The sequence below is a fragment of the Eptesicus fuscus genome, chromosome 7 (genome assembly GCF_027574615.1).
Source record: "Eptesicus fuscus isolate TK198812 chromosome 7, DD_ASM_mEF_20220401, whole genome shotgun sequence".
NCBI classification, from domain to species: Eukaryota; Metazoa; Chordata; class Mammalia; order Chiroptera; family Vespertilionidae; genus Eptesicus; species Eptesicus fuscus.
In genome coordinates this window covers 18,753,534-18,765,611 of record NC_072479.1, presented here as the reverse complement: position 1 = coordinate 18,765,611, position 12,078 = coordinate 18,753,534, and positions in this window count along the sequence as shown.

Sequence of the window (12,078 nt, the reverse complement as noted above, 5' to 3'; positions counted from 1 at the left end):
ACTCAGTGACCCACCAGGGAACATCTACTGAGCACCCTGTCTCTGCCGCATGGGGCTTGGCTTTGGGATATGTGAGTGCACGGGGTAGACACAGTCCCCATTCTCTTGCAGACATGTACTAAGTCACCAAGGCGTGTGTTACAGTGCAGACTCCCCAGCCGACTCGCACAGACGCACGGACTCTGGTCCGGGGCTCAGGAGTCTGGCTCTGCAACACCCCACCTGCCAGGTGATGCTGACGTTAAAAAGCCCTCACAGGACGGCTGAAGTGTAGAACATTTGAGCTAAGAGGAACTCTATAACTTATTTTTTTTAAAAAAAAAAAAAAACAACAACTATTTATAGGTTAAAAGAAGATTAGGGAGTTTCAGTTTCTTATCCAGGACCACGCAACCAGAACCAGAACCCACAATGGCTGTGTTTCCCCTCCCAGGTGCACTCCCCCCACGCCTCCCCATCCTCGGACCTGTCATCCTCCCGCCACGCCCCTGCACCCGCACCCCACAGCACCTTCTGCTTCCTCACGCAGTCTCGGGGAGGTTAACATGTGCCTTCAGGTGAGCAGTGTGGGCTCAGAATAAGTCGATGCGCTCTTGGGAGAGCTGCCCGCTCGCTCGCTCGTGGCCTCCAACCTCAGTGCTGTGTTTATTCACACAATGCTCTGGGCTCCTACTGAGTGCCAGAACCATGCTGGGCGCCAGGAATATCACTTGGCAGATTACATATGGGCTTATGTACTGGCAGGGAAGATGGACATTAGACAAATAATCATGGTGAAACATGGTGAGTGACAAGAGAAAGTTCAGGTACTATGGGGGCACAGACCAGGGTCCCCACCTCATGTGGGTGGATGAGGGATGCATCCCAGAGAAAGCTGAGCTCTAAGGGGTCGGCCAGATCTAGGGCCTGTGGGTGGGGGTCACAGGCAGCAGGGGAGGAGTGCTCTGGGGGAGGGAGGGCATGGGAGGTGTTTGACGGCGCAGATGGAGGCCAAGGAGGAGAACAGGGCAGCTTGGAGGCGCTGAACGAGGTACAGAGTGAGGGGAGTTGGGCAAGATGGGGCTCAAGACAGTCTGCTGGGAGCTGGCTCATGGGGCACCTGGTAAGTACGGTCAGCTGCTTGTGTATTTAAATTTTTCCTGCCATGTAATTCACCCTTTTCAAGTGTACAAGCCAGTAATTTTTAAGTAAAGCTACCAGTTGTACCATCATCACCATAAACCAGTTTTAGAGCATTTTCATTCCTCCAACAAGATCCCTCACGCACATTCACTCTCCCTCCCACCTCCCATGTCCTTCCCAGGCAGCCATTAATCTCCTTTCTGTTTCCGAAGTTGTGCCTTTATTGGGTATTTCGTGCAGGGTAATCATACAATATGTGGTTTCTTGTGTTTGGCTTCTTTCACTGAAGGAGCTTTTCTTTTAATCTTAAAACCATGAGGGGTCCTCACTGAGTGTAAGAAGGAATAAGACCAGAAAGATCGCTGGAACTGTCTTATAGAAAATGACTTGGAGGAGGTGAGCCCTGTGTGGGGAGAACAGTGTGGAGGCCGCTGGAGTTCCAGGCTGGAGCAGGTGCCCACAGGACAGCACGGTGCCAGGAGGGTGCAAAGAGGCTGCTCACTTCATACAACAGCCCTGACTCCAGGGAGCTCTTTGTAGAATGAGCCTGATTCTTCTAAAAAAAAAATAAATTAAAAATTTTCAAACCAAAAACATGGGAACCAGCCCCCACCATTTTCTGAGGTGGATCTCTACAGGTTGCACATCCTCTGTATGACCACTCATATTTCTGGATGGATGGACAAGAAGCTCCTCTGTCCATCTGTGTCTGTCAAGGCCCTGAGGCCGCACGATGGTTCTGACACAGGCAAAGGGACACTATGACCTCATTTTACAAGCACATGCGTGGCCAGACCCTTCCCTCCTTTCCTCTGGCTTTAAGAGAAAGAGCTGAATGCCAAGGAAACAAGCTAATAAAAGGTGTTGAACTTCTTTTGTTGTGAAAACATTATTCCAGGGATATTCTGAAGTCTGTCCACACTCAGTCAAACTTCCGTACCACATTCTGCTACCGTCTCATACAACAGGATGTGATGCTCAGAGTGAACACCTCAAGACCTATGGAAACTTCAGGTGACAAAGTTGTTTATTAAGGAATAAATGCATATTTTAAAAAGATTTCAACACAAAACTTTGTACAATTATAAGAAAATAGTTTAATGCTCAGTGTGCGTGTTTTTTAATATTTTTCAATCAAAATATTCCATTTCTGAACATTCCTCCTGGAGTTGCCCTGCAAGAGAGAAAAGAGGCTGTTTACTGTGGCCATTTGGGAGGCTGAAGAGTCACTTAGCTGGCCAGTCACAGTGCTGATTATAAATATCAATGGTTAATTATTACTTATTTTTATTGGTAGCACAAGAGCCCTCCCATCTGTTTTTGGTGGGACACTCTCCATCTAATGGGCCATAATATGTCCCCATGAGGCAAGGCTACTCATAGTTCGAAGGGACCACAAGAGACTGCCTCTCCCTTGCTATTAGAGAATGCACAGAGTGGTTATTTCATTGTCTCAGCCACAGATGCCATAGACTGGGGGCTTAAACACTATTACTTCCTCACAGTTCTGAAAGCCCAAGATCAAGGCCCAGCAGGGTCAGTTTCTGGTGAGGCCTCTCTTCCTGACTTGTAGACAGCTGCCTTCTCATTGTGTCCTCACATGGCCATTCCTCTGTGTGTGAGTGTGAACAGATAGAGCTCTCTGGTGTCTCTACACTCATTATAAGGACACAAGCCCTACAGGATTAAATTCCTGCCCTTTGTGACCTCATTTCATCGTTTTTTTTTTAAATATATTTTTATTGATTTCAGAGAGGGAGAGAGAGATAGAAACATCAATGATGAGAGAGAATCACTGATTGGCTGCCTCCTGCATGCCCCACACTAGAGATCGAACCCACAACCCAGGCATGTGCCCTGACCGGGAATTGAACCGTGACCTCCTGGTTCATAGGTCGACGCTCAATCACTGAGCCATGCTGGCCAGGCTCATTTAATCTTAATTACCTCCTTAAAGGCTCTATCTCCAAATATAACATGAATTTTGGGAGGACACAAACGTTCCATCCTAAAAGTGTCTCACTTCTATCTGGAGAAGCCTGACCTCAGACTCTATGTCATTCTAGTAACATTTCAGGAGGGAAGTCATCAGTCACCTACTTACCAGACTCCCAAGGGTCTCCTATAATTACATATAGCTCGAATTTCAGGGCCTTATTCTTTTGAGTGGGTGAAACAGGTAGTTACCTCTAAGGTAATAGTTCTCAATTAGGGATGATTTTGACATGTAGGAGGTACTTGGCACTATCTGAATACAGTTTTGATTGTTAGAACTGGGAGTGGGGAGTGTGTACTACTGCCATCTGATGAGTAGCAGCCAGGGAGGCTGCTAAACATCCTACAATGCACAGAACAGCCTCCTGCCACAAAGAGTGACTCAGTCCCACAGAGCAATAGTGCCAAGGTTGAGGAATCCCTGCTGCAAAGTAATGTACCCTCTTATTTGTCCTGAAATTCTTAAATTAACCCCACTGAAGACCAATGAGGACTTAAAAGCTGGGAGAGGAGCTTCAGATGCCATGGTCACCCTTACATGCAGATCTTGACCCCCAGGAAGTCCCGGTGGGCTATCAAGAATTGTCCAGAGCAGAGTTGGCAGATGGGCACTGAGGAACCATAGACCTGGGGGTCAGATAAGAGTTTCTGGGTCAACGGAGTAGCATGGGGCAGGTGACTAGTATCAAAGGGAAATAACCTGAAGAAACTCAACAGGCACTTACTCTTCTTTCTTGCCATTGTCTTTCAGCTCCTTACACCTGGATCATGGTTTTATCTCCAGCCTCCACCCCACCCCCATCATGGCCATGCAGGACTGTTCTACAGAACTTTAGCAATAAATTATTCTTACCTACATAAGCTTAATTTCTTCTATTCTTTTTAATTTTTTAAAATATATTTTTATTGATTTCAAAGAGGAAGGGAGAAGAGAGATAGAAACATCAAAGATGACAGAGAATCGTTGACCACCTGCCTTCTGCACGCCCCCTACTAGGGATCGAGCCCGCAACCCGGGCATGTGCACTTGACCAGAATCGATCCTGGGACCCTTCAGTCCACAGGCCAACCGACACTCTAGCCACTGAGCCAAACCGGTTAGGGCTCTTCTCTCCTTTTTCAAAGGACACTGTTTATTTTCATTTTTTAAAGATTGTAAAATAGAAATTTAGAAACTCCAGGAAATTTAACAAATCATCTCATCACTCATAACTGACCACCCAGAGACTACTGATGTTAGATTTTATTGTGTCTCCCTTCAGCTTTTCATATGTAAAAGAAACTAGATAGGATAAGCACAGCTTATGAGATGCTACTGCAAAGCAATTTTGTTTTTGACTCTCCCTGCCCCCTTCAATTGGCTCCATGGAGCTATTGTCCCTGGAGGAAAACCCAGCCACTCCCAAGACTTTTTTGGCCACTCTAAGTTAATACAAAGGCATTTGGACATTTAAAGTTGCAAACAGAGCCACAATCCAGAAATTATAATGTCAGGTAATACAAAGTAACCTGCACTTTGGTCTTCATTTGAAGGTAAGACTGCTTTCCCCGGGGCCTGCTGCAGATGAGGAAGGAGGGGGGCAAGGATGGGGGGGCAGAGGGGGGGGGCGTGCTCAGTTTCTTCTCTTTTCCTCCATCACCTCCTTCCTGACTTGTTAGCTGTTGTTTCTAACCCTTTTGGGGGCAGAAGGGAAGCCAGGAAGGACAATAAGTTCTCACCTGAGTGGCCCTGTTTTAAATCTGCATGTTTCCCTATAAACTCCAGGAGTGAAGACTGACCCCAGAGCAGCAGCAACCTGCCCTTCCCTCTTATCACGGAAGCGACAATGAACCCTGCTCTCTCTTACTTTGGAGACTGTCCAGGAAGGAATTAGCACAGCCGCCCATCACGTCCCTTAGCTTTGGGAACACATAGCCAGCCCTCTGTGGGATTTCACCAAAATCTCTCTCTTGACATGTTAAGGCACTCTAGGCCCTCCTTTAAAGTCCTCTAAAAAGGCTCTCCCTAAGAACCCACTTCTCAAAATTCTCTTATTTTCTGAACCTCAATATGAATGAATTCTGGCACTTATGGCTCAACAAATAGGGGGGGGGGGGCGGGCCTTCTCCATTCTTCTCCATCCAGTTCTAACCCATCCTTCTCCAGGGTTAGCTGTAGGTGTCCTTTGATCTCCAGCAGTGCTTGGAAAATAACATTCCTCAAAATTTGTATTATCTTCTATCCATTTTCAGCTGGGAAAACCTAGAAAAACAACAAAGAAATGAAAAGCAAATAACCCATAATTATTGATTTAAAACATTTAAAATCCATAGATAACCATTTGGAGGGTGGAGGGAGAAAGGTAGCAAAATTGGGAGGATTGTAATAGAAAATAACAATTATATTTTTAGTTATCTGTACAGATCTAAATATATGTTTTCCTTAATAGAATGTTGTGTGTTCTTTGATTTGTTAATAAAATTATATTCGGGAAACAAAAGATGTAAATAAGTTTGTTTTCTAAATATTTTAGAAATTTCTAATTTAAAACTTCCAAAAATTTTTATTTTTCTAATTTTCTTCCAATTTTTCTCTACACTTCATGTTGTTACTTACTGTTTTTGATTAAATACATTTTAATTATTTTATACCCTGATTCCTTTGTCCCTCAGGGTCTCTTACACAGAACCTCATATAGAACAGCCATCTCCCAGAAGGAAGTCAGGGCAATCCAACATCAGTCCCTTTGCTACTGCCCCCTTGTGGTTACTTCCTTAATAATAATGATTTTATCACTGGATTTCAACTCCAGATGTTCAAAAAGAGTCACTTAATGCCAACTGTGAGTTAGGACTTGGATGCTGACTACAAATGAATATACCACAGTCCTTTCCTAGAAAGAGCTCACAGTCCTGAGTGAAGGACAATCACCTGCCCAGCTGATGCTGCTTTAAATCAGAATACGTTAGAAGTTACAGAGGAAAAAGTGACTCACTGGAGTGGGTGGATGGGAAGACTCATGGAGGAAGGGCCACTAGATATGGGACTGCAAGGATGAAAGGCACATGGAGGGAAGAACGGGGTATTCTAAGCTGAGAAGAGCCTGAAGTAGGCCCCGTCAAGATAGAAAAGCGTAAGTTTCGCTTAGTGTGGGTTCTTAAGTATAGACTTGGGTGGCAGACAGGTGGGAGACCGAACCTTGGATGTCCATTTAAGAACTGCAGGTGAGTTATTCAAGTCTCAGCTTTCTCTTCCACTCAAAAATGGGGATAATAATGTTACCTATCTCATAGAGTCCTTATGAAGATGAAATGGAATAACATACATTATTTGCACAGTACTTGGCTTACATAAGTGTTCAATAAATGCTAGCTGATAAAGGCAAGTAGTTCAGGTGTTTTAGAGTGTGGATGGCATGGATGGGTGTGGCAGGGAGTATAAGTTGAAGCCAGATCTTGAATGTCAAGCTAAGGAACTCAACTTTGTCTTGTAGATGGTGGTAAACCACTGCAGATTTTTGCAAGGAAAGTGGCATAATAAGATCCTACTTTAAGAGGAGAATCCTGTAAGGATGATAAAAGATTAGAAGCAAGTTAGCTACTAACTCATTTATTTAAGCATATTTATTTAAAGCCCACCTGCTTTAAATAACCATGCTAGTGCTCGTGACGATGGGTGGTCTGGAGAGGCAGTAGGCTCCTGCTACGGGGAGCTTTCAGTTTATTAAGTCACCACAGAACTAACAGCATCATTACATGTCATGGGAGGGCTGGCAAGGAAAAAAACACAGGCTGAAATAGCGGACAACCTTGGGTCAGTGAGTCACTTTAGCTGTCTGTTCCTCAGTTTCTTCATCGCTTAAATGTTGCTTATAACCTTGCCCTGCCTACCATGCAGAGTTAGTGTGTAGATTCTAATAAAATGACATGCTGGAAAGAGTTGTGTGAAGTGCAATCACTATAGAAGTAAGAAGGAAGTCTTTCTTTTCTTGCTGACGATGGCTTCTTGGGAAGATCTTTGAGGCCTTTGCCCATGGGTCCCCTGGCAATGGACTCATCTGGTCCTTCCTTAGCCATTCTGCAAAGCAAGATAGAGTTCTTCTTTCCCTTGTCCCTGCTCCCACTTCTTGGAATCATATGGAAAAACAAAAGGAGGAAAAGGAAATGAAATGAAGGAAGGAAGCACCTTCAGAACTGTTACGTCCATGGTTATCCATGGGAACTTTTGGGCAATTTGGGAGGGTGCTTTGTTGTTACAATGATTGGAGATGCTACTGGCATTAGTGGACAGGGGCCACAGATTAGAGATATCTGCAGTGTGCAGGACAGTCCCCCGTCATGATGAACTGTCCTGTACTTTACTCAATGTTAAAAAGTCATGTAGAACCACATTAAAAATACAACTAAACTACAGAACAACCATCATTCAGAACCACCTGAAATCTAGCTGAACATAAGTCCTGTAACTAGGGATATACAGAAGAAGCCACCAGAAGACTGGTAGGAGGGGTGGAGATGAAAAACTGACTGGTCCGACACTCACGTGAGTTGGATAAAAATCAGGAGGAATATAACTGCAGATGTCCCTCCTGAGGAGTGAGGGGGTCCCAGCCCCATACCAGGCCCCCAGCCCAGGATTCCAGTGCCAGGAAGAGAAGTCCTCATAACTGCAGGGTATAAAAAAAAAAAAGTGGGGATTGGGCTGAGTGATACAGAGGCTGCAGAGTCCCAGGAATTTCTCTTAAAGGATCCATGCACAGACTTACTTGGACTCACTTCCTCTGAGTTCTAGCAGTGGGGCAGCAAAGGAGCAAGGGGCACATGGGGAGGAACTTAAGTGTCTGGCATCAGGTTGAGAGCGGGCGTGGCGGGGGGGGGGGGGAGGGGAGAGGCAGCTTTGTACCAGACAGAAGTGCTGGCAGATCCTCCTCTTAAAGTAGGATCTCATTATGCCACTTTCCTTGTTGAGACTTCCCCCCACAGAGTTAACACTATTTGCCCCACCCTGGTATTCCCTAAAATCCCACCCAACGAACCTGTGGTTTCACCCAAGCTGTTTCCAGTGGCTTTCCCATAGGAATGACCTGTCTTGGTTCATGTTTCAGACTTTTCCAAAATTTTTCAAACAAATAATATTTGGTCTCAGTGTGCCCCATAAGTGGTCCAAGGCTTGGCAGTAGAGGCAGCCAACCTTAGTTTAGAGCTTGGCCTCTCCTGGACATCTCCAAACCCAGTACAAGTAGCAGGCATCTGCAGATGACTTTGTAGCTCAGGTTGGGTGGCCCCAGGCAGAACACAGGTAGCAGCTGACCATGGCCTGCACCTCCCAGTAGGCCCCAGAGCCAGCGTACATGGTGGACAGCTTCAGACCACACTGAAGCACCATCCAACCACCTCCACAAGTGACACACTCAAGAGGCATACTCAGTGGACACCAGAGCCCCATGAAAGTGAGTGCTGCTCTGTGGGATGAGCCCCTGCACAGCTGATCCTTCGTGGTGGTTACAGCTTGTCCCCACAACTGATCAGCCTGGGTGTAAATCCCTCCCACTGACATGCCAAAAGCAATCAAGGCTCAACTACAACAGGTGGGGGGGGGAGGTGGTGTACACAGCCCACACAGGGTTAGGGGCACACCTGAAGTGCCCAGCTTGGGTGATTGGGGAGGCTGTTTCACAAGACCCTATAGGACACCTACTACATTCGGCCACTCTACCAAGCCCAAGAGACATAGAAGCTCTACATAATATATAGAAACATAGGGAAGCTGCCAAAACGAGGAGACAAAGAAGCATGTCCAAATGAAAGAAGAAAACAAAACTCCAGAAAAAGAATTAAACAAAATACAGAGAAGCAATCTACTAGATACAAAGTTCAAAACACTGGTTATAAGGATGCTCAATAAACTTAGGAGAAGAGTAGATGGACTTAGAGAGAACTTCAACAGCATTAAAAAGAACATGGAAACCATAAAAAAGAACCAGTCAGAACTGAAGGATACACTAACTGAAATGAAGAATAATTTACAGGGAATCAACAGTAGAGTAGATGAAGCTGAGAATCAACACAGTGATTTGGAATATAAGGAAGCAGCCAATCAGAACAGCAAAAAGAAAAAAAATCCAAAAATATAAGGATAATGTAAGGAGCCTCTGGGACAATTTCAAACATACCAACATTTCCATCATGGGCGTGCCAGGAGGAGAAGAGAGAGCAAGAAATGGAAAACCTATTTGAAAAAATATTAACAGAAAACTTCCCTGTGTCCATCAGTAGATGAGTGGATAAAAAAGCTGTGGTACATTTATACCATGGAATATTATGTAGCAGTAAAAAAGAAGAATCTCTTACCCTTTGAGACAGCATGGAAGGAACTGGAGAGTATCATGCTAAGTGAAATAAGTCAGTCACAGAAAGACAAGTATCACATGATCGCACTCATATGTGGAATCTAAGTAACAAAATAAACTGATGAACAAAGTGGATCCAGAGACATGGAAGCATGGAACAGAGTGTGGAATCTCAAAGGGAAGGTGGGGGAGGGTGGGTGGGTGGGAAGTAATCAACCAAACACTTTGTATACATATATGCATAATCCATGGACACAGACAATAGGGTGCTGAAGGCCTGGGGTGGGGGGCAGGGGCGGGCTGGAGGGGGTCAATGGGGGGGAAATGGGAGACATATGTAATACTTTCAACAATAAAGACTTATTTTTTAAAAAAGAAAACTTCCCTAACCTGGTGAAAAAAATAGACATACAAGTCCAGGAAGCAGAGAGTCCCAAACAAGATGAACCCAAAGAGGCCCACACCAAGACACATCACAATTAAAATGCAAAAGGTTAAAGACAAAAAGAGAATATTAAAAGCAGCTGACAGTCCCATAAGACTGTCAGCTGATTTCTCATGAGAAATTTTGCAGGCCAGAAGGGATTGGCAAAAAATATTCCAAGTGATACAAAGCAAGGACCTACAACCAAGATTACTCTAGCCAGCAAGGAATTGAAGGACAGATAAAGAGCTTCCCAGACAAAAAGAAGCTAAAGAAACTTATCATCACCAAACCAGTATTATATGAAATGTTAAAGGGTCTTCTTGAAGAAGAAGAGGGGGGAAGGGCGGGGGAGGAGGAGGAGGAAGAGAAAGATTAAAAATATGAACAATAAGCCCTGGCCGACATTGCTCAGTGATTACAGCCCATGAACTGAAGGGTTGTGAGTTCAATTCTGGTCAAGGGCACATACCTTTGCTGCAGGTTCCCCACCCCAGTTGGGCTACATGCCAGGAGGCAACCAATTGATGTGACTCTCACATCCATGTTTCTCTCTCTCTCTCTCTCACCTGTCCCCCTCCCCTTCTCCCTTCCACTCTCTCTAAAAATCAATGGAAAAAAATATCCTCCAGTGAGAATTAACTAAAAAAAAAAACAAAAAACAAAAAAACAATAAACTGGCAATAAATACATATCTATCAACAATTGAATCTATTTTAAAAAATAAATGAACAAGCAGAACAGAAACAGATTCATAGATACGAAGAACCTTTTGATGGTTGCTAGATAGGAGAGGGTTTGGGGGGTTGGGTGAAAAAGATGAAGGAATTAAGAAGTACAGTAACAGAATAGTCATAGGGATGTAAAGTACAGCATAGGGAATATAGTCATTAACATTATAATAGGTATTTATGGTGTTAGATGGGTACAAGATTTATTGGAATGATCACTTAGTAAGTTATATAATGTCTAATCACTGGGTGTAAACCTAAAAGTAATACAATATTGTATGTCAACTGTAATTGAAAAATAAAAAAATGATTTTAAAAAATTAAAATAAAATCTCATATAAGTGAAACACCTGTTTATAACTCTGAGCCTAGAATCAGACGCTGATTAATTATGCAAAAAGCATTTTTCCCAGGAGTTTAACACACATTGAATTTTCCCATTAGGGTGTAAGTCTGAGGGAGACTGTGCCTTTTGGTTTGGAATTTTCCAACAGTAGTTTACCATTTTGGAAAATCATGCTGCCGGTGGTGCTGTTATCAGCGCTCTGCTTTTGTAGCTCCGCATTCACAGTGTAACATATAGATTTACACGGATATGCTAATTTAACTCTTATTTTAAATGTCAAAAGGTACATTATTTTTAATTTTAAGCACATAACTGTTAGTTGAACATTTTCTTACTGCTCTTAAATTCAAATGTATCCATTATAACTAGGTAATAGCATCTGAATACTTCTTTTTTACTGCTACATAATAGTCTGTTAATGTGGCTGAGCCTGAGCATTTAAATATTGAGATACAGCTTGGCTGGTGTGGTTCAGTGGTTGAGTGTCGACCCAGAAACCAAGAGGTCACCAATTCATGCCCGGGTTGCAGGCTAGATCCCCAGTGGGAGCCGTGCAGGAGGCAGCCAATTGATGACTTCCTCTCTCATTGATGTTTCTATCTCTCTATCCCTCTCCCTTCCTCTCTCTCTAAAAATCAATTTTAAAATATTTTTTTAAATTGAAATACAGAGTATTAAGTTATTTTCCTTTCACTTATCCTATAGTTAAGACATATTGATTTTAAAGCTGCATATAAATTATATTAACTATGAGTTTCACTTTAAGATAGTAAAGATGGTGCTATAAAATATTTTTTGTTAAATGTACTGTTTTGTATGCTAGGGTAGAGAACTGCTCTGTGAGTTCATATTACGAGAGAGGGTGCCGCTACAGCATCCCAAGTACCCTGGCGAGCCATGGCTAAGGCAGGAGAACTGTCGTATTTAGCTCATGCCTCCCTGGCCTTGAGGCTTCCTTGTAAGGTCTGTCTGAGCAGCAACTCTGTCTGGTCTGAATTTAGCAGGGCCCAGGCACCTTACAGCAAGGACCCAGGAGGATGTCCTGACGGTTGTTCATAAAAATTTGCCCTCTGTATCCAAACCCCCATATTAATCCATTATGCTCATAGGCTGTGACTGGGATCAGAGGAA